Source organism: Labrus bergylta, chromosome 7, assembly GCF_963930695.1.
Source record: "Labrus bergylta chromosome 7, fLabBer1.1, whole genome shotgun sequence".
In the NCBI taxonomy this organism is placed as follows: Eukaryota; Metazoa; Chordata; class Actinopteri; order Labriformes; family Labridae; genus Labrus; species Labrus bergylta.
In genome coordinates this window covers 5,198,916-5,222,785 of record NC_089201.1, presented here as the reverse complement: position 1 = coordinate 5,222,785, position 23,870 = coordinate 5,198,916, and the positions used below count along the sequence as shown (strand labels likewise).

General features: G+C 42.2%; 1 protein-coding gene across 1 annotated transcript in view; it reads left to right on the top strand.

The window, feature by feature from the left end:
• The window catches only part of tspan33b (tetraspanin 33b), a 231,860-nt gene that overhangs the window by 11,504 nt on the left and 196,486 nt on the right, over positions 1-23,870 (top strand). The window contains exon 2 of the mRNA XM_065956554.1: positions 16,237-16,293. The gene's annotated coding sequence lies outside the window, so the exon portion shown is untranslated. The remainder of the gene's footprint in view (positions 1-16,236; positions 16,294-23,870) is intronic.

The window sequence follows — 23,870 nt, the reverse complement described above, 5'->3', positions numbered from 1 at the left end:
TTTATAAAAAATATCTTTAGATCTCTTGCATAGCTTACTTAATGGTCAAACAGACCCTTTACTGGCCCGTTTTAGTTGACGTCACACTGAATCTGTTTGCCGTGCGACAAACAGTTTACCATTTAGCCAAAAAAGAGTCAATGGAACACATTATCACACCTTACCTGCTCTGAATCTGTTTTTAGGAGAGTGCAGAATGTGTCTAACATCTTTGGCTCTGGCTGCTAGAGGCAGTCTGAGTGGTACCAACAAAAGCGTCCCCTGAGAGAAAGCAAAAGAGAAGAAAAACATTGGCACATTTCCTATTCTACCACCTTTGTTGGCACATCCTCAGGAGCTGCCCCTCCCCCTCCCATCCTGTCTTGTCTGGTTTCCTAAATACTTGTTGGTACAATGAAAAGCATCCTGAAAGCGTAATTTGTTTCCAGCTCTGATTAATTGTACAATAGGGAGCCTTATTGGCGAGGCAGGGCCAGCTCTCCGCCTGCCTCAAACCAGCGCTCTAATCAAAAGTACCTTTGTGATTCCCTGCAGAGCTCAGAGCCTCTCCGATTGGGACCCCACCCCCAACAATCAAACTCCTTAAACCCGATAGCGTCAGCTTTGATGCTGTTTGGCCACTTCATTGGGGACATACTGTTTCAAATCCGGCTCTTCCTTTAATCCACAGTGAAAGAGGTCAGCAGAGAGTTTATCCACTTGTTTCTGAACTTATGTCTGGGAACCACTGCACGTATGAAGCTTGTTTGTGGGGAGACCGCTTTTCTGAGGTACTGATTCATAACAGCGTTTACAATTCAAGGGAAAATGTTTTTCACCATAATTCGTGTGTGGAGGAATATTAAAATAAAGAAACCACAATTTCCAGTATTAAAATTAAGCTCTTAAAATACTAAAACTTTAAGTTTCATGATGCTTTTGATGGAAAAGCCACAACCAGCAATTGAGTATTACAAAAGTTATGGAGAAATGTAACCCAGTCTAAATTCCACTTTGTGGTTTAAAAAAAAACAACCTTTGCCATCCCTTCCCCTTAGAAACCTCCCAACACACTGCCTACGGAGGAAAATATTCCTGTGTGCTGCCGATGGTTCCGGTTTAATGATACAGTTAAAGATCACAGATGGACGTTAAAAAAAATTGGACGTAGTTATTTTCAGAGCAGCTGGAGCCTCACATCACAGCAGGCTGCATTTTCCTCTGGTCGCTCTAAACCATCAGTGGAATATACGCTTCAGTCACGGGTCATTAGCTTTTCTATTTCACTCTGATTTGTATTCATGTCATGTTATGGCAAGCTGAACATGTGTTGAAATCATACATGCTTCTGCTATGTTTTGCCGGTCCGATGCCTCTGACAACCGGAACGGTGCAATCATGCTCTCATGAAGGCTCCATAGATGTGACCTTGATCGGGTTGTTTCTTACTGTTACTTTGTTTTTAGACGTCTAGTCGTGTTTTTTTATGGACATTAACTCTGTCTTTCTGATTGGACAATGCTGTTGATTGTCATGGTGGTTCGTCAGATTTAGCAATAGCGTTCAGGGTCCTAAGTGAGGGGTCCCTGCCCTAAAGTTAGGAGATTAGCAATACCCTTAAGCTTCTGTCCACATGTGTAAGCATCCTTAGGCAAGACACTGAGCCCCAAATTGCTCTTGAAGGCTAAGCCATGTGTGTTGCATTGAAAGGGATCAAGCGGGAACCTCCAGTCTTGAAAAATAAAGCCAATGCAGAAGTGCAAAATCCTGCAGTCTGTCGAGTGTCCACACTGCAAGTCACATACACAGGACTAGTAAAAAAGCTGTTTTTACAGCATAAATTAACATTTTTACAGCCTGGTACAAAAAAAACAAATAGGTCTGATTTGTTATTGTCATCACTGTCAAGGGCTTTTTTAGGAACGATACATGTTAACCATAGTTAGGAGCATAGCTGACATGATTGACAGGTGGGCACGATGTAACCATTCGTCAAGAGGCTTAAAACCTGCCTCAGCTCCAGCTCTCAGCCTGTCGTTAGGTTGACTGAAAGTTACACTGAGACAGAATTTCCAGCATGGCAGCTGCTGCCGATGAGCCTCTGGAGCCATCTGCAGGAACAGATGGCTGACGTCACTCAGGCTTCGTCCATTAATATTTAGTATGCATGGGACTTGATCAGTGTATCATCATTATGTGTGTGAATAGGTGGATGTAACATGTACAGTAGGGCGCAGGGCAGCTCCATCCAAACTCACTCTGCAGCACTGAATTAACCCCGTCTGCCTCTGCATCAAGTGACAAGCAAATTTCTCCTTGCCTGAAAACTCCTGAAGATGTTGAACACTGTAATTATTGCATGCTTAACAGTATCATGTTGGAATCATCACTATGAGCGTGATGGTGTTCTTATTCAGTACGGCTTTACAGTACAGCCTCAAAGAGCCGCTCAGATGGCCGCAGGGTCTCAGCCGTGTCTTCTGTGTGCATCTTTTATGTCTTACTCTGTTGATCGGTTTGTCCTTGTTTGCCCCCTTAAAATAGAACTGTGTGTCACCAGATGTTTGTGTGCAAGACGTGAAAAAAATGGTCCTTATTCAATGTCAAATTCAACTCATTGTGCTATGTTTGGATGTGTTTAGATGAAGAGAGACAGAAACTGTGTCGGAGCAGTGAAAGAATCTGAGAGTGTGATGAGTGACATATTCATTTCCCCCGGTGGAGGTCGGGCTGAAAGCAGATCACTTTTGGCAAAGTTATTCCTGAGTTCAGGCGTCCTTCACTTCTAACCTCAGAGACGGGAGACACAGTCTGACGAGTATGGCGCTTCAAAGAGCAGCAGACGTTTCAACCTTTTAATGTCGGAGACTCGGGGCTGGATGTGGATGTGATATTTTCACCTTGTCATTACATTTGACGTGTTTTGACATTTTGGGGAATTAGGGATCGCAAAATTTGCCCTCAGATTAATTTTGGACTGTTTTCATTTGTTTCCTGTTATTTCAGCACGATTACAGCAGTTTTCAAATTTCCTGCTGGGTTGTTTTATTATTTACATGAAAGCTCCTAAAAGCGTTACATGTTGATGTGATGAGTGGAATATATTCACTGTGGATTATTAACTGCAAAAAAAGGAAATAGGAGGTTTGCACATTTTTTGTCCAAGGTCTCAAATTTCACAAGAACAAATAAAAGAGCAAGAATGCACCAGCCCTCATGCAGTGTCTCTAATTGATGTTTGATTAATCTGTAAATATATCTGCTGTGTGATTTAGATTGAAGATGGCACCATAATGTTCTTGAAACAGTGTCAGTCCAGTGAGAGAAATTTGTTTTTGAAAAGCAGGTAAATAAATGTAAATGATCATTTAGTGGATACATTTCTCTGCTGCTTGGCTAATTGTACCCTCATCCCACAAAAATAAGAAATGTATTTGTTCTCACATGAGCTTTCTGTGTTAAAGCAGCAATATGAAGGAATACAGTTTGGTGTGCTGTAGCGCCCACCGTGGGTCTCAGAGTGCTGTTGCACCTCCTTCTCTGACAGCGTGCATTTGTTTACAAGCAGAGGTTGGTGAAGGTGTTGTCGACTGACAAGGTTCAGGTATATTACCGGATTGTGCACAATTATGACTCTGCTAGTGTCTGCAGAGCGTTGTTTGCAAACTAGCATGAGGAGTATGTGTATGTGTATCAACTGTTACCATGACGACTATAGGCCCTGGCCAAAACGGCTACATTGGAAAAGGTTGCTTGGAGATCAACAACGAAAGAGACAACTTTTTGGTGTTGTCATTTTTCTTTAATTAATAAATTTGTTGGCAAATCTGAGACAACTCGGAATAGATGACTTTCTGCAACCGGTAAAGCTGCTAAACATGAGACAGCGATGACACAGCGATGAGACAGATAACGACACAGCCTAACGTGATGTCTCAGTCTGTTCTGAATAATATCTGCAGGGATGTACGCTCTGCTTTTTGCTCGGTCACTTTCCCTTTTCCTCTCATTAGCTTCATCTGTGACCGTCCTCTTCCTCTTAGGGTGCACTCACCCTATCCGTAACATTTCAGCACGTTACAGGACGACTTGGACTAGTGTGAGTGCGCCCTTAGCCTCACTACCAAGACGAGCTAACTGGCCTCTTTTTTAGCTGACGGCTGGTGTGTACGCACTTCTCATGACCTCGGCCCGTTGTCATAGCTAGATAATACAGAAACCAGGTAACCAGGGCGCCCTATGGAAATGGAAGAGACACTATTCTTCATGTTAAAGGTTATTGTACTGTAAGATTGAGCTTTGAAGCTTTGGTTTAAAGTTGGAAAAGTTACATATTGTTGCTTTTAACTCATATCATGCTGAACCCTGAGGAAAGAACTAAACAACTGCAGAGCCTGCATTGGTTTCATGTCTTTTAAAGTTAGAAAAATATGTCAGTAATTACTTTCAATAGTCAATAGTTTTTATCCCTTTTTAGTTGTTTACATGCGATTCTGCTGATGCTGGAGGTTGATACCTCTTTGCAGCCTTCTCAGTTGTTCTCAGGCTACGTTGTGGAATTGGATATCTATTTTCTTTTATTTTGCAGGACTGCATTAAAATCCAAGAATGATTGCTATTGTGAGAAGTATTGAAGCCTTTCGATTGAGGGCAATGAACCAGAGCATTGTGTTGTTGAATAACCAACACACTTTCTCCACATTGTGGTCACAAAATGAGATTCTCCAGCCAAGCATGCAGGGCTAACACGAACAAAAAAAAAACCAGATACTGCACAGAAATTGTTCTACTTAAGTCCAGGCTGGAGATGTCACAATGCCTGTTGGTGGATTCAGATTTCAGCCTTCTAAAAGCTGCGTGTTAGCTTTTTGTCAAGGGTGTTTAGGACATCTTTAGGCAATGCTCAATTTGCTCCGGCTCTCACTGAAAATAAAATATGATGACTCATGTTTACTTATCTTTCTATCCATGAAGACTAATAACAAACAAAAACTGCAGGAAAACAAGATGATCGACTAGACCTACAGTGTTACAATTTTCCAGAAAAGTCTCCCAATGATAACTTCAAGTTTGTACTTGTTGAGTGGAAAGACGACCCAACAAATTTTAATGTTTTTTACTCCCACTGGTGTCATAATTTGGTTTGGTATTTGAGTTTCCCTGTTTTATCCCAGTGTTGCTTGTTTCCCTTGTGTGTTTCCTAGTTTTGTCTTCAGTGTTTTCTGTTTTATTTTGTCATTTATTATCCTCGTGTATCTCTGTGTTCTAGTGTGTTTTTGTTTCATTTTTGAGTTCTGTGTGTCTTTACTGTTTCATGATTTAGTTTGTAGTTGTCCTCAGTGTTTCTTGTATTCCTGCCTCTGTGTGTTTCCCAGTGTGATTGCCCTGATTGTTCTCACCTGTGTCTGATTACCCTATGTCTATTTAGTCTCTGTGTTTCTTCCCCACTATGTCAGGTCAGCTTAATCACGATTAATCCCTGAATTTCAGCAGTTAAGAGATTTATTTTTGAGATTTTTGCTTTTGTATTTTGATTGGACTGTGACTAGAGAGGGAAATCGGGAGAGAGTGGGGAATGTAATGCGGGAATGGCGCCTCAGGAACTCCCAGGAAAATCTATAATCTTAATTTGATTTAGTCCACAGACATACAATACCAATTTGCAACTATTCCAGTAAAAGTTAAAGCCCACATCTGTCAAACTTTGCAGTGATTTTCTGCATTTCTTTGCTGTGTGAGAAGTGGTTGTTTATTCGGTTTACAGACATATTGCATAAATTCATGAAAAATTCCTTTGCATGATTTTAGTGTTGCACAGGCCTGATGGGTGCCGGGGTTGCTGGCTTGCTCTCGAAGCACACAGGAGGTTCTTGTTCTTCCAGTCCCGGCCCACACACTGCTTTGCATTAGTTGAAATGATGCTGCCTGCTTGACCCATGAACCTCTTCACTCCTCCTCTCTTTGCCTTCTCTCCAAACACCACCAGAGGGCGGTAACGCGGGACCTCTCTGCCCCCTGCTCCAGTGCTTGTTTGACACTTGTATTCACGCTTGTTAAGAGTTCTAGTTTAACTTGCAAATCAGACAGACCCTGAGCATGCATGCAGAACAGACTGGCTTATACTCAGCTCACGCAGAAACACGTTTTCAAGCTCAGTTAGGGCTACAGATGGGAACCAGAACACTGTGTGAAGGCACTCATTATGTGTGAGGACACTTGGTGAAGGAAAGGTGAGCTCTGTTTTGTCCTTTTCACAGAGACGACTAAATAAAGCCCCATTAGTAGGTCATTCAGGTTTGCACAGTCCCTGCCTGAACCCTCTGAAAGATCTAAATGGAGAGATTTCCCAGGCGAGTAAGTCTCTTCTTTTAGACGCTGTGGTTGGGAGTGGGGTCCTATGTTTCCGACTGACCACACTCCCGAGTTCGGCTCTCAGCTGTGGGAGCGCTGCTGCTTGTCTTAGCTGTGACTTAAGCAGCCCATCTGGGGTCAGATCCGTCTGGCTCTTGTTAGTGTCTCTCTGAAGGTAACGGAGGAACCCTTAATTTTGTGTATGAAACATCTTTCTCTCATTGTTTCTGCAGTTTCTTCCCAGGAAAACGTAAATTATCCACAGCAGATCCACATTGATCGAGCACTCAGAAGAGGCTGGCTCTCCTGCTGCTCTCAGCGTTTTTCACTTTTAAGGGTCCCTGCCCGTATGACCATGAAATTGGCTCCCTGAAGGTCTGTTTGTTTAGCAGACATATTTGATTGCTCGGCCATACTTTCCGAAAGCCACCCTTAGAGAATAAGTGTTGCCTACAGTATACCTTCATGGCCTTTAGCCTGAGGGTATTCTACCTGAGCCTAGCACAGGGGGTGACATCGGACTGTGCAGATGCAGACATAGCTGCCTCTATGAAAACAGTAACATGGGCTCGTATTGTCTACATTACATCTTTGTAATGGAAAGCTGTCTCTGCCCTCTCTGCAATGTGTTGCTCAGCCTGAGCTGCACATGTGCACTGACGCACCCGAGGGAGTCGAACTGAAACAGTGTTGATGTGTCAGGGATTTTCTCTTTTTGTATTTTGTGGCATCTGAAGAAACGGGGAACACATTTCAAAAGTAACAGATTGCTCATTTGAAAACTTGACTCACTGTACAGTCTTCTGGCCGGTATTGATTGTCAAATCTGCTCCTCTTCTGATGCTGATGGTTATTTCTAGTTATCTTTACTTCCTGAATTGAAGCAGCAAAAGTTAAGTGACAATGTGCAAATATGAAAAAGCCTTTTTAGGTGAACTACATATTCAACAGTCTTACCCTTAATTTCCACATACTCCTTGGCACCGCTGTCTGTCAGCGCAACACACTACGCCGTAGTTCGCTGCCACTCTAGTCAATGATTGTGTTTCCACAGCGAGTGTTGCGGTCCTTCTCCGGAGCGTACTACCAGCGCCACTACACTCTGCTCAGTTTCAAATACGCTGTGAGTCTATTTTCAACAGAGTACGCTGCAGGCATGTGTCAAGCTGGACAGAATATGACATCCCAGACAAGGAAACGTACAGTGTCCGGTCAATTTCAAAATAAAACACAAAATATACAGACTTGTGATCGTATTTATCATCACTTTATCAACATTAGGTCAAAATCCAGCACCAAAGGAACAAATCATCCTTAGAAAGTCAAAGCAACTCGTTTGCGCGTTTTTCTCTTTATTCCCGCGTGATCTTGTAGTTCTCCTGTGATGTGTATACAGTTGATCATGCCTGCGCTCGCCTTCCAGAAACGGATCCAGTGGGGCAGGGCGCGCACCATCCGACCAAAGCAAAGCCGTGACGCTGGCGGACCGCAGCGTACATGGACTATGTGGGGATTGGGGGTAACGTCCTGCTTAGACACACGGGGTTAATCCTTTACTGGAAGGTCCGCTTCAAAACATTTTTTGGTGCATACTAAACAAACAAGCACTTGACCTCGATTACGATTAATGAACGATTATTTAATTTTTGTTTTTTGCCCTCATAGTTCACTGACGAGGTCTCTACTGTAAATATGCTCAACTATTAAAGCTGAGATATGTTTTCTAATGAAAGAGTGCATATCTGATTAACTATTTTGAGGTTATTTATTGAATATTTCAAACTGAAATCTCTCAAAATAGAAAGTAAATAACTTGCATTGTGTTTACATTTGACTTCTTTTTGTTCGGTGTCGTCTTCCCTAAAGATCAAAATGTATCCAAAATACCAAATCGAAATAATCGACATCTGTAAGATTACATCGGTTAGAGGTTCTGAATGTCGGTTTTGATTAATTTTCGATTCATTTCCCAGCCCTAGTGCATAGACATAGACGTGTTCTCTCTTTGTGCATATTTACCCCAGAGTTTAGCCTTCCCCATCAGGCTCCACTACACCACTGACTGTAGCACATCTGCTCTTCATATCTCTCCATGACTCACAAAGTTCTAATGATAATTATTAACACAGCACTCAAGGATCTTTCCCAACAAGTGAGTTCATAAAAACACATTTTCAAAGTAGAACCCAGCTTTGAAGAGCGGCAATCTGTTCAGTTTGACAGCAGCTATATATCCTTCCCCCTAATTTACACACAGTAGTTGCACCATAAGTGATTTGCTGATGTGTAGTGATGGTTTCACTGTGGCCTCTTTTTCCACAATCAAGCAAAGCATCAAAAGACATGCTCGCTGGTGTCATTATAAAGGCACAAGCCTCTGCTGAATCAAATCCAGTGTTTGCACAATAGCTCCCCGTTGCACCCAGTTTTTGAGGCTCGTTCTCACGACTGAGTTTTGTGGTAACAAGTCAGGCAGCAGTTAGAGTCACAGCCTGGGTGTAGGTCTGACTGAAGGCTGTGATCGAAGCTTAATGCTGCTGCACAGGCTTGTTAGGGAAATCAGTGTCATGATAATAATCCCCCCCACTGATATGGTTAATCATCACTCAGGGTAACTGTTCTGGTTCTGCTAAATCTACAGCAGATCTCCGCACTCTTTGCATGCATACAAGATGTTCAAGATGCATGACGTACTGATTCCCTGCCTCAGTGAACTCAAGACTTTTGCAGTCTCTCGTGGCCAACTTCCACCAGATGCGTGTCCGGTCCGTCTCAGCTCCATTGCGGCAGCGGAGCTGATAGGTTTTCACTTTATTCAATGTGTGTGCTTCTACAGACTCCGCTGCGTCTCAGCTCTATCTGAACTCCGGCAGTCTGGAGCCCTCCGCAGCAGATACGCAGGTTTATATTTTTGTCGGATGCCGGCGCCCGATGCATCAATTTAGCACAGAAAAGAACAAGCTGGACAGGAAGTCAGACACCGACATAACATTGAAACATCCGGTTTATTTTCAAAATAAAACACTCCAGTTTGACGGTTCATAAATATTACAGTATGTGTGTTTGTTTATGTGTTTATAAGGTTTATATATAGTAAAATATATATATACACTAGAGTTTTATATCGCATACATTGTATTGTCTTGGTACTCCAGCTGTCCGACTGTGCTCTCTGTGCTGCGCACTAAGAACGCAGACGGGGGGTGTTGACAGACGAGGGTGCAGTGAGCAGTAACAGATCGGAGCGGACAGAAGGTCAAGACGTAGTGCTCTCCGAAGCATCATCACTTCCAGTCTTATTTTTGTTCCTGTTTTCATGTTAAACAGTCAGTTCACAGCAAAGATGGGAAAGACTATAACATTGTAAATTTAAACCAGAATGTATATTTCCAATTCTACATATTTGTGATATTGTTAAAAATTGTAATTACAAATCACTAACTGGATCTTGCTTTGTTCGCCAGCCGATCGAAGCCAGCCTGCTGCACTTCTTTTTCTACTTATAGTTACAGCAACAGCAGACTAGTGAATGGGACAGGCGCCTTAAATTGGGGTGGGCTTTTATTATGTGTTTTATGGTAATTCTGCTGTAATTTATGTTCTTCTAATGGAGCTCGTTTCTGTTACAGTTCAGATTTATTTTTCTTGTATCTTATAATTGGACACTTTGATCACATGATCTTGTCATGAATCTCATGAATGTAAATACTTTGAGTCAGAAGGTTGTTTTCTAAGATCCGGGTGATAATGAGCTTCGTAGGCTACAGATGAACTCTCATCTTTCTGATCAAATATGAGCTCACAATGTTCTCTCTCTGCACATGGCAAGTTTAAAAAGCAGCTGATAATCATCATTGCTAAATTAAAAGTTTTCAGATGTTGAGCCGTGGGGTCATTGAACTATTAAGTTGTTTCTGTTTGTAATCAGAACAGACAGGGTCTGACTGCGTTAAAGCAAATAAGGACGAACACGAACACAATCACATAAACGTCTATACCTGAAAAATTTATATTACTGTGACACCTTTTGAAAAGTACAATCAAAACATCAAAACAACCTTTTCACCCTGATATTTTTTTAAAGAGGACATATGACCCCCCTCCTCCACCTTTTCAAACAGTCCCCTGTGGTCTAAATGAAACATCTGTGCTGTGCTTTGATTAAAATATAACATGAATCAAGCACCAGAGGAGGTTTGTGACCCTGTATAAACCAGTTCTCTCAGAATGCTCCGTTTTGGTGTGTGTGTCTCTTTAAATGCAATGAGCCCCCCCTGAGTTTTCCCAGTAGACATCACTCCTTCACTGGAGAGAATAAAAATGGCAGACCTGTGCAAAAGTTTTGTTCTAGGCTGGGGGTGGAGTCCATTGGTGGAGATATCAGGGGAGGGTATTTTTTTAACCAGAATCCCACTGTGATGTCACAAGGAAAGCAAATTTAAAATGGAGCATTTTTCTCTGTGTTGTAAGACTTATGCAGACCACTAACAAAGGACTGGATGGGTTTATTTCACATTTTGTGTGTCTGTAGACACTCAGGTTACACAAATATATGTTCGACAACACTGTAAAAGTGGATTTTTCATAATATGTCCCCTTTAAATATAAGCAAGGAAAGATACCTGACATTTTTGCCCTTCTTCACACAACAACAGGGTTCATTTTAAATCCATAGTATGCTGCTCTGCAGATGTGTGGAGCTGCCAGAAAGTGCTTTAGGAGGTGTTTTGATCAGAGCCAGATGTCTGAATGTCCTCTCTGTGCTCACCTTACTTAAACTCTTTCAGGGCCTTTGCATTGCACCGTCACCGCAGCATGGTAATGCAGAGTGATGCAGCACAATCCCAGAGGTTTTTTATATGGAGATGATTCAGATGGACCAACCATCTCTGTAATGTAAGACTGCTTCAGGCCTGACGGGTCGCTTGTTTCTTTCAGAGGTCATGAGGTGCTCCAGGCCTCAATTCGGTGTTTCCTGTTCACCAGCCTGACCTGCTGTGACCCCATCTTGTGATTTCTCTCTCCCTCACGTTTTACCCGTGCCTTTATTAGCCAAGCCGTGTGTGAGTTATGCCACTGCGGCATGTGATCCATATGTTCTCAGATACAAGTGCAGCCTCTAAAGTTAGTCATCTTATTTCTGTGGGTGCACTCTGGCCATACTCACGATCAATTATTTATGGAAAGAAAGTTCTCAGTAATTGATGTGAGCCGTTGGCTGCTTTATGAGTGCTGCCAAATCCTCCAGTGATTGATCACCACCACATTTGTGCTGGTGTGTATCCAAAAGTTGTATGTGTGTGTGTCCAAGTCCCTTTTCTTGGCATTGACTGTGTGTCATTAAAATGGATTGCCCACAGCCACTTTCAATAGAGAAAGTTTTACTGCTGCTTTAGTTTAAATCAATGTTTTTATGGCTCTGCATCACAAACCGAGGAACACACTCTCATGAAGTTGAATAGATAAATACAGCGGTGTGATCCTTCTCTATCTCTTTCATATATTACACGTATGCCTGATATGTATGACATCACATCCCCCCCAAACAGCATCCCTACACGTGATCATATTCTACAATCTGATTGGGATGCCTGTCTTGGATATAAATAGAGTTTTTATCTCTCCTGACTCAGTCTTCCTGTTTGGAGTGTGGTCTCCTCCTGAGGCTGCGGCTCAGTCCGGCCACACTGCAGATCTTTCTCAGGGTTACATTTCAGTCCTAATAAGATCAGATTTGCAGGCAGGCTGAGGGGCACACAGGGATTCAGCACGGCTCGGATTCAGAAAAGGGGGGAGGATAAAAACAGTGGCTTCACAACAGGAGTACAGCAGCGGGAAAGAAAGGCAGGCAGATGGCTCTGAAACACGTCTGTTGACCACATTACTCAGTGAAAGGCCTTGAGAGGTTTTTCTCTAATGTTGTCAGATTAATAGAAGAAAGGGGACTCTGCTTTATTTTCCTTTCAGAGATTATGTTAACTGATTATTTTTTCATATTTGAAGAAATATTTTTAAGAATGATGGAAAAAATCTGAAGTCCCTCCTTCATTTTGACAGTTTTTGAAAACTGATCCTGCATGCACGGTCCACCATACCATTCTGACTTGAACTTATAATGTGGGAAGATCCTGCACAAGATCACCATCGTGATTGAGATCTCATCGTATAGCACGGAGCAACGACAGTATCGCGGTTGTGTAGCCATACGTACATGATGACAGACAAGGAGTGACCTTGTGAAGGGGCAAATGTGTCCTTGGTTGTCATAGTAACCACAGCTGTTGAAAACGAGTAGGATGTAGCTCTGGTAGTGTAGTGGTTAGCTTGCAAGCGGGCAGTCCGGGTTCAAATCCGACCTTTGTGTCTTTTCCTGCATGTCAGTCCCCACTCTCTCTCTCTGACTCGCTCCACGGTCCTGTCTCTAAATAAAGAGACCCAAAATAAAAAGTCCCAAAAATTAAAACATAGTGGGACATTTTGATTTAATTTAACTGAAAAAAAAATGTGTTAGACGTACTTGCATACTTGTGCTGGCATGGGTGTGTTTTTTGGGCTTGTTTCTAAATGTTTGCTTTGCTCCCTCTATGAACCCCTGCTGTGTCTCTCTCAGCTCATTCCAATAAAGCAAAACACGATAGTTTGTCATGTTGCAGGATCCATCCACAACTCTGTTGCCCTGGTTACCCCCTCCTCTCACATTCCCCCTTACAGCCCCCCCCTACACACACACAGAAGCACACAGGTGACAGGCAGTGAGTGACAACACAATGGTGGTTAAACCACATCATTTACAGGTGTCACTTATTTAGAGTTTTTAAAAGAAAGAAGGACATATTTACTCTAACTTCTAATTGGTGGATAGGTTTCTGGAGTATCATTTCTTTTTTGTTTTAAAGGCTCATTTCTTTTTATTTTTTTCACCTTTATTTAGAGACAGGACAAGAGGATAGAGTCAGAAATCAGGGAGAGAGAGAGTGGGGAATGACATGCAGGAAAGGAGCCACAGGTCGGATTTGAACCTGGACCGCCTGCCCGGAGGACTACAGGCCTCCGTATGGGGTGCGTGCACCACGGGCACACCCCTGGAGTATCATCCTGACATCTTTCACTAGACATGATAGACGTATCACAATGTTTCGTTTTGAAACTGTGTACTCTGTGAGCTACAGTTTGCATAGATTGTGTTTTTCTCTCATCAAATCAGCAGCACAGCGTACAGTGTAAACAGCCTCAAACGTGCAAAAGATATTAAGATATTATATCATCGCTCCTCAAATTGCTACATGTAAAATAATCTGGGAGGAGTGATGATGTCAGAGTCTGGATGCCAAACACAAACTATTTTCTATTTATTCAAAACAAATACAAGCATGAGGTGTCTGATTGAACTGAAGTAGATGAAATTTTAAAAAGAACGTACAAACTAATAGTTCTACTTTTTGAAACCTTGTTTTTTTATCTCTCAATATTGAGTTTGAAGTATAGAAATACTTCACAGGGACATACATTAATATTCAGTTCATACTTTTCTCTGTTTGTTTAAAGTGTTGTGAAATCATATTTGCAGCTTCCAGGGTCACAGAGAAATGTAAAAATGAAAGATTGAGGCTTAAAAGAGAGTGGGTAAAAAGGGCGAGGGAGAAGGGAGAGACAGTACTAAGAATACACTGAAGGAGCTTCTCACGCTCCTGCCTTCATCACGAGCAGCTGAATCCTCCGGGGATGATACCGCAGACCTGCCTGTACTGTACCCATTTACACCGAGAGCCGCAGGGTCCAGTCTTAAGTGCCGGAGGTATCGGCCCATATTCACACGCACCGCCGTCTTAAACTGCACTCTGAAAATATTCAGCTCTAATTAGAAAAGGTGCAACTTAATGTCACGTTGATATTTAGGCGGCTGATGTGTGGATGCAGTAATAACAGAAAGATGTGACATGACTCAGTGAACGGTGTGCTCCGATGTTCTGTGGCTCAGCAGACAAAATGTCACAGTTGTCCTTAACGCTTAACACGTTTCAAAGTGAATGCCAAACTCACATCAAGTGAACGTTTACGCAGCCCAAGGGCAGCTTTTTGTTTCTCCTTGTTCTTCTCTTTGTCTTCACGCTTCAGATATCATGTTTTCCAGTTCCTCAGTGTCATATATTTCAGATGTCACATTAATTCACCATTCAAAGAGAAAGATCTGAAATCACATTTTGTTGACTGGAGCTGTAATTCAGATTTTATTCTTGCAGCCTTTAATAAATCAGATCACATATTCTGGATGAGATGCTTTTCTCCTGAGGTCTGTAAAGTGCTAGCTCCAAAGGAGAGCTTTAAAGTGTCATTCCTTTCCATTTTATTTCAACTAAGAATCCTTTTTTTTTTTACTCCCACATTGAAAATGTAGAAGGGAAATGTCTCTTCCTGTCCGTATTTCTTGTTCACCTCAAGCTTCTAGTTTGGAAGCCTCAACAGAAATTCAAACTAACAACGATGTTGACTCTACATTTGGCAGAAGAGAATCTGAAACTGAGTAAATAAATACCACGTCTCCTGCCAGCACTGCGCCTTGTTTCATTTTCCACCCTTCTTTCCTCCCACTCTTTTAACCCCTCCTTCATGTCTTCTTCTTCCTCTTCTTTTCTATTTTTGACACTCCATGACTCTTTTCCAGTCACCCACCTTTCTGCAGAACCAGACAGGGGATAAAAAAAGGGAAGTGGATCACCCTGGCTTTGTGGTGGCTTGCCTGCCTGACCAGAAATTCAATGAGAGGTTGTAGCTGCACCCTGCACTGGCTCTGCTTTCAAACCGGCTGACACTGAGAGGGAAAAAGAAGTCCCACAAGAAAGCAGACTGTTAGTGGCTGCCTGCCTGGTGCAGAGCCTGTCGCAGCAGACGTGCAGCCTCTTGGTCTGTGGTCTGTGAGTTCATCAGACTCATTCTTGTCTGCAGACTCTGCACTGTCAACCTGCAGTTACCACAAAGACACTGACTCATAAACACAGCGTTCTGTCCCGCTCGTTACAGGTCACTAAACGCATAAAAACACTGTTATTTACTCCTCTGAGCGAGCTGAAAATATCTGTCTGTGACTGTGATTGTCAAGCAGTCAGATAATTTCATCTTGTGACAGTGAGTTATGCCTCTGGTGGTCAGAAATAGCGTGGGCTGTAATTTTCCTGACTGCTCAGTGCAGACTCAGATTTGTCCAGATGCTGAACTTGTGGTGAGCAGTAATCGTCCTCTGACTGATGAGGAAGGAGGCTGTGTAGGTAGCTGTGGTTTTCTGTGTGTTATTCTTATTAGTAGTCGTGTATAAATGGGACTGAAAGCATACAAGCGCTCACCCTAATATCCAAATAAACCACTGACTGTTTCTGTGTTCAGGGCTGCTGTTGCCACTCTTCCACCCTGTCCTTTAAAGCAAACATACCTTTATATTTTTACTGTCCCACTGCTTCACTGCAACAACTCAAATCTAAGCAAGTGTATTTGTCTCATGTCAAACTTCACTTATTTTAAGCCACATTCAGTCTACAAGTCCTGATACAAATCGTAATTCAAGCTATGAAAAGCACAAAATAAGGCCTAAATTTCTTTAGTTAAGTAAGTTAAAATATCTGCCAATGCAGAAAGCACAATGTATATATTGTGTACAGACATTTAGATCTCATATCAAGGCACTCAACAAAACAATTTGCTTGCTGCATTTGTACCTACTTGTATTGTGTTTTTTTTATCTTAAAATAAGATGTTTAATGGGATTTGTGGTTTAAAATAAGTATAATATAATTTTTCCTTTGCAAGAAAAATAGTATTTCTCTCTGTGTTAGATTACGGAGATGTCCTGTGACTTTTTCTCAGACAACCTGTGATTTCATTCACAGTCGATGTTTTCTCCCCTCTGTCTGACAGGCTGTCACAGGAGAGCCGGGGAGCCCGCCGCCTCTGTGTCCAATCACATCTGAACAGGTGAGAAATCACACCGTGTCCCTCCATGCTTTGTTTGTAGTACCAGCCTCTGCCTCTGGATGGTGCAATGCTGACTTAGGAAACGTTTGTTTGAAAATGTTAAAGTTCTTAAGGTCACTTTCTTTGACACAAGTTTTCTGGTATTAACAATGAATGTGCTCATGAATGATGCTGTGAAATTCAGGAAATGAAGACATAAGAGATGAAATAGAGTGGGCTGAGTAGCAGAGCTTTTGTCCCCTGTCGGCGGTAATAGGGGGGTTTTGCTCATTTTGCTCCCGGTTGTTATAACAGAGTCGACAATGGACCTTCCAGGAAACCCACTCTTGGGACTAAATTACAGATTGTTCATGGCTGACTTACTGCTCTGGTATGGCTGTGCTTCCTGTCCACCTACCTCCAAACCTGTCTGATGGCTGCAGGAAATAGCCCCTTATGCAGACACACACTCACACATGTACACACACGTACACACACTCACACACACGGGCTCTATGCCTCGAATACTAGGGACACAACCTACATGACCTCCAGCACAGTCTGTAGCAGTAATTGGTTAAAGGCATCAATTATTTTGGACCTTGAGGGCTGCAGGCACACATGGTGTGTGGTCACTGAGGTCACACAGTTTCAGCAAGAAGTTTGAGTGCCAGCTGACATATTCCTGCTTCTTTAAGTATGCATCTGAAGGAGCCAATTTACTTTCATATCTGTGAAAGTTCTGTCAAAGAAGCAGTTCAGAAAAAGGTAGATCTTTCTGCTTGCTGGACATCGTTATGCTGTTCAAAAAGCAGCAGAACCGAATCATCAGGATGCCAGTGTATGTGTCAAGATGTGGAGTATGTGTTTGTCTCCCCCCCGCCCCCTCCTCTCTAGAGTCGATACTCACGCAGGTTGCCATGTGGTGGACACTGAAGCTTCAGTGTTTATCCAGCTCTGCATCGGTCTGTAAACCTTTCTGTGTTCTAACCTCTCTCCATTTTTCAAAAGCATCTCCAATATTGATCCTAGTTTGAGCACGTTTCTGCTCGTGGAGCTTATTAGAAACATGCAGAGGCTTTTTAGGTCGGGTACAATCACTTCTATCTGAACCACTTCTCTTGACCGCTTCCATCACTGCAACACCTGTTGACCTGATAACTGCTCTCATATCTGACAAACTGAGGGGCGTCCAAAACGGCATACTGGCTGCTGCATTGTTGTCAGAGAAGCCAGCACTTCAACATAGCATGTTTCCTTAATGTCTGATCATATAGTAAGATCACTTTATCATTTCACTCAGTAGAATTGTTAGGCCAAAAATGTTTTATTTAGACACTCGTGAGCAGATTTTTTTCATTTCATTGTGTTACAGACTAGCAGTGTTGGGGTAAAGATACAGATACAAGCTGGCCATAACCTGATGAGTTAATTAAAGAAAAAGGAGAAAAGGGACTGGTTTTCATGACTGGAAAAATGTAAGTGGGTTAGCTCAACTGCACACTGGACGGATTACAGTGTGTCAGAAGCCCGGGCTTCATCGGTAAGTTCACTTTTAGGCCAGTTGGTTAAATAAATTTTAACTGGTTTCATGAAAGTTCATGGGTGTGGGTCAGCTGTCGAGTCTGGTAGATGACCTCACAGGTTCTCTCTTAGCTGCTGCCAACTCAAACGAGTCTTGTTACTTCATTTAGGAGACACAGCACCCGCTCATTGCGCTCCTCAAAAATGGTGCGTTTAGGACAACCGGACAACCCAGTGACATTTGTACTCCGCTTAAACCCAGTCTTTTTCCCCTACAAGAGGAACCTTTAAGTTCCCTGTCACTCCTCACAATCGTTTATCTTCAGAGTTATGGCCTTAAACTCAAACTGAGACAGCCTCTGGCTAAACAGATTGTTCCCTATTTAATATCAAGCATCAACAATGGAGATTGATTGGTTTGGGTCCTGACTCCAGGAGCTTGGAGACAAGTACCTTTTTAACAGCAGTGTTTGTCTGATTTGGTAGCAGGTACCACAGAGCCCATTAATTTTCTGTTTCAGTGGGATGAAAGGTAGCAGTCTAGACATTGCAACAGCTAATCAGTGATGCTGACACAATAAAACACATTCAAATATATCAACTCCAAAAAGTAAATCATGGGCCCAAGTGGGCATAAAAAAACACATTAGTCACCTCAGTGAACATTTAAAAAAGTGAGCTATAATTTGCTGTAGGACTGCAGGTTTGCATAGCATTAAATCATAAAGGTGCTGCACAGTTAGACTTCACGCTACAGAGGGAAATGTTGCATGGTGTTAACCTCTATCTCTATCATGCTGCCAGTCTGAGGCTGAATGGTGTGTGCTTATATGAATATGGTAGAACTTTGGATCGTGCACCTCCATGTAAAACAGGTACAACCACCAGGTGCAGACCGGCAGAGAGTGTGAGAACTCCCTGCTGCTTCTCATTCTGGGTCACACTGTTCAGGATGGTGATGTGAGCAGTAAGCAGCAGGCCAGCCGCTGAGGGTCCCCCGCCTGCTCCAAAAACTCTGAACTGTGTTCTTATAAAACTTCTGCGCTCAGGTCAAACTCTGTCATTGTAATCAGGCTCTGCAGCTGATGGTGGAGAACTGTGCGGTGCAGCAGCGGCCTCTGCCAGGTGCTGTAGGATCTGCAGTTAGTGATGCGTTTTTTTAAGAATCTGGCATACTTCAAGAGAGTTAACCCGTTTGATCTGTTTCTAATTAAGGCTCATAGACGGCTCACATCAACCATCCACAGTGCAGAGAAAAGCCTCAAAGCTGCAGCTGGAGACGGTTGCTGTTTTCTATTTTCATTCAATTGCCGCAACATCTGGGCCTGGGTAAGTGGTGAGTAATAAAGGAAGGTGGTCCTTGGAGACAGCACGGTGGGGACAGGGATTTTTCCAGAGGGTGAAAAAAGGGAAATTAATAGCCTGTGCTTGTCACTGTAAATCCCCGTGAGGCAGGTCAGATGCTCAGCTTTTATTGTTACGCTTTTTTACCTCTGCTTTTCCAATTTTTTCCAACAAGGACGAGAGTTAATAGTCTGGTTTTACATCCCTTCACTCTGTGCTGCTTCAGTCGGCTCACTCTGTCAGATGGTCAGGAAATCCTTTTTATCTTATTCTGCTATTTCAACGCTTTACTGATAGTACCGCTGATTCTTTTTTAAACGTGCACATGTGTTTTCAGTGAAGCTTATGAAATTGATGAGTGGCATATTGATGGGAGCGTCTCTTGCTGGTTAAGGTCGTCTGTCCATCATCACATCCTGCTTTGCTTTCGTTGCACATTTTCAGTATCAATCATTCCCTTCGGCTTCTCTGTCACCTTTGTTCAACGAGTCTTTGTCCTCATGTTGTCTCTTAAGTTGAAAGACTAGAACAAAACCAATGCAGCTATGAAGCCGAAAGTTGAAAGAAATAGTTACCATCATTGTTAACGTAAACGCTTGCTAACGCATCAGCTCATGCTCTCTGTAGCTCTGCTTCACACACACACACACACACACACACACACACACTCACACACTCACACACTCACACACACAACACGCTCTTTGCCTGGCAGCACACACACACACCTCTCCTCTCTTCTCACATATAACTTATATGTCATCAGGGTTTTGATCATGAAAGATCTTTTTTTGAGCTTGTCAATGTCTCATCTTGGTTGCTTGTTGACGTTTTATAACTTGATTTAAAGGGGACATATTATGAGAAATCTCAAAATTATGAGAGAAATCCACTGTTACAGTGTTTTTGAACATATATTTGGGTAACCTGAGTGTCTACTGACCCACAACATGTGAAATAAACTCATCAGTCCTTTGTTTGTGGTCTGCATAAGTCTTACAACGCAGAAAAATGCTCTGTTTCAAATGTGCTCTCCTTGTGATGTCACAGTGGGATTCTGGTATCTCCACCCACGGACTCCACCCCCAGCCTAGAACAAAACTTTTGAGCAGGTCCGCCATTTTTTTTCTCCCTAGCGAAGGAGTGATGTCTACGGGGAAAACTCAGGGGGGTCATTACATTTAAAGAGACACACACACCAAAACAGAGCGTTCTGAGAGAGCTGGTTTATTCACGGTCACAAACCTCCTCTGGTTTTTGATTCATGTTATATTTTGACCAAATCACAGCACAGATGTTTCATTTAGACCACAGGGGACTGTTTGAAAAGCTGGAAAAGGGGGATAATATGTCCTCATCCCAACACTCTGATCTCATTCTAGCCTGAGCTGAATGTTAATTCCTTGCAGTTCGCTTCACTGGTTAGGACATGTTTCGGTTTCAATTTGAGGCGTAGCTAGTCTAGCTGAAATTAAAAGTGTTGGAGAGTTTGAGACAAGACCAGTACCCATTAAAAGTGTGAGAGCAGCCAGGGGTAAAAGAGGAGGAGGGGAGGAGGGGAGGAGGGGAGAAAAGCCGGAGGGGAGGATGAAGGAAGCTGAGGTTGAAGGAGAGGAAAAAGGCTGCTGTATTTGTTGTATTTCACAGCCTCTCTGTAAAAAACATCAAGGCTTTGCTTCAGTGCGCTTCACAGCACGGCTCCCCTCCTCTGTGTTTGATGGCTGTGTTAGCAGACCACAACACAACACAACAGCCTCCCTTTGGCAGGACAAACGGGTTCAAAAGGGATCGTGGCATTTAATCAAACTGAGTGTTGACATGTCTTTACTAAAATGTGTTTCATTGTTTTATTACATACAAAGTAGCACTCCGATTCTCTCTGTCCTTATCATTTCAGGATTGTTGTGGTACCATGTCACGGGGGCGTTTCTTTGTTTTTGAAAATGCCTCTTAAAGTTCAACTAATGATGCACCGATCTAACTATCAGAACTGTTTGAGCTCTGATACTGATCCAATGGAAATCCCAGATTTAAAAAAATAAATCACACCCACATTTCAGCAACTTCCATGATATTCTGTTTTAAAGTTGATTCAATTTAGTTGTCAAATTCTGTGATTCTGTCCATGTTTTCCACATCGCAAAAATCATAGGGCGCTAACTGTTAGCTCACGATGATATGATACACATGGAATAATTCCATATCTTCCAGTGTGCCTAATGAGCTCTCAGAATGGACACAGATGAGCAGGTATTAATCTCCCACCACTGCTCCCACTAATTTGGCTCTTATCGAATGTCTGATTATCCGACTCTTCCTCAGCAGCAGAAATGGATCGCCCTTCAAGTGTCCTCTGCTGCTTTCACTTCAATTGGAGAGAGTGTTTGTGGTTACAGGTTTCAAAAAGCATTAAGGAGATTAAAGATGTACAACAGGAGCCATAAAAGAAAACAGTTTAAATATTTTGACGCATTAAAATTCAGTGAACTTTCTCATAAAGTTTAATCATGGGCAGTTATGTCCGGCAGTGTGAAACGATACATTCAATTCTCTAAAACATTTTGATGACCTAAACCTGACATTTTATATGTTTCTATAACACAAGCAAGACACTTATAGGACTATAGGGATGCTGTTAGGTGACTAATTTTCTAGTTGTTTAAGCAGGAATTTAAATACACACTGGCCGACTTGACTCAAGTTAAGAAAACAGTCAGAAAACTGAGCACGATTTCACTTCCTGGAGTGTCCACTTGGGGCAGGCTCTCAAATCACAATCAAGCCTGATGTTGAAAGGCAACTTTCACAGCAGAACAAACATGCTGAAAAACAAAAACTCTTTTTGCACCAAGCTGTAAAAAAAATATTTCCAACTGTACAGATATTGAATTGTTAAATATCTCACATGTTTTAATTCTATACAGTTATGTAAAGCTAGGGGTGTAGTCACTTTGAGTGACATGTAGATGAGGCTGCCTGCTTTAATAGACATCAGCATATCATGGAGTCACTGAATTTTTCATGCCAAAATTGATCAGTTAAAATGAGTTTTGGAGTGGTAATTAAAAGCTGCAGCACGTCCAAAAAGTTTGTGACCAAGCTTTTTAGACGAGTTAAATTGTATTTTTATTGTGTATATAAAGGCGTATACTTTCTTGGCTTTAAAGGTTGTTGTTTATTGTTTTTTACACATTTATTGATTTTTCAGGTCCTTTGTCCTGTCTCTAGAATAAAGGCATAAAAATCCCAAAAACAAACCTTTAAATGAAATAATAAAGAGTCAGTATTGTTGTTGAGATAGTCAATAACAATCAGTCGGCCGCAGTGATTATAAATTGCTTAGTAGGTGTCGTTCAGTGATGAGATAATGGTGTGAACAGCTTTGTCCTCATGTATTACAAGCTCTTCTATAACCTTCTATAGTCTAACAAATAAAAATCTGTGGTCAGCCACCACCACGAGTAGAATCTTACTTTGTTGAACTGAGATTCAGCAGATAATGAATTAACCACTGGTGTTGACAACTTTAAGCTTTGATAACTTTAAATCTACCAATCCCTCCCTCCTCTCTAGCCTCACCTCTTTGTTCAAATATTGGTCCCTTCTGGCTCTAGAGAACTAACACAGTGACGTCCAGAAACTGAAGCTCCATGTTTCCAGTAGAGAAACCAGTGGGTTCTGTCACAGTGACTACAGTATGGTCATACTTCCAAAACACATAGCATGATGAGTCAGCAGTATAGGCATCCATCTCTGAATCATTAACAATGATGCAATCGCTCAACAATCAATAATATATTCAAGTCCTACTTGAATTAGAGCTGCATGCTGGTGAAGCAGATTTCTCAAATCAAGGACATGCAAAGTCATTCAGCCTCTTAAGAGAAGGAGTTACAGCTCTGTATCATCTCACAAATCACCACAACTCTGCCTCAGATCCACCCCCACCCGCCTATATTCTAACATAATTATGCCCACATTTTCTGGAAGCTTTGATAGTAATGGGGCTGCAAGCTGAGTCGGGAAGACTATCCTCATGTCGGAGTACCATGACAACCACATACGTCCTCTGACCGCCGTGTTGACGTGTACCACTCAGAGGGAAATTGAAGTAAATTGTCTCATATTGGTTTTAGAGAGAAGATGATAAAGTGCACCCGCTGCATTGTGTTTTTTTAACTCTTAATTTGAGGTTATACCCGAGTGGAAACATGGAAAAACTCTGAATGAATGCGTCCATATGAGCAGGATTAATGGTGACAGAAGAACCCTGATGAACATGTTTCCTTGCAGTGTGCGCCATCTAGTGAATAATCAGCAATATGACATGACAGGATTTTTCCTACCATTACTAATTGCCTTTTCTGCTGCTCTTTAGTGCAACTTCTCTTGTGATTGTTTTGTGTTAGCAGATGTTTAAAACCCTGCTGTACTTCAGAGTGAAGAAGCAGTAGCACTGCTCCAGGATCCGCTGCATAGATTGGGTTAAATAAAGTTCCTCTTATCTCATGATCAGCATCTCTGAAGAAATTCAATTTAAGGTGTTATTCAAACTTGGAGGCTTTTTAAGTGGTTGTTTAAAAATACCTTGTAATTCACTCAACTCCAAACCTCTAAGTTCATTTAAGAACGCCGGAGCGAGTTCACGCTTTGATCCCCCCGCTGAATAGAGAGCTTCAAAGTCCTGGCAGGGTTGTGTGGTAGGTGTGACCCACAAAATCAATAGTGTT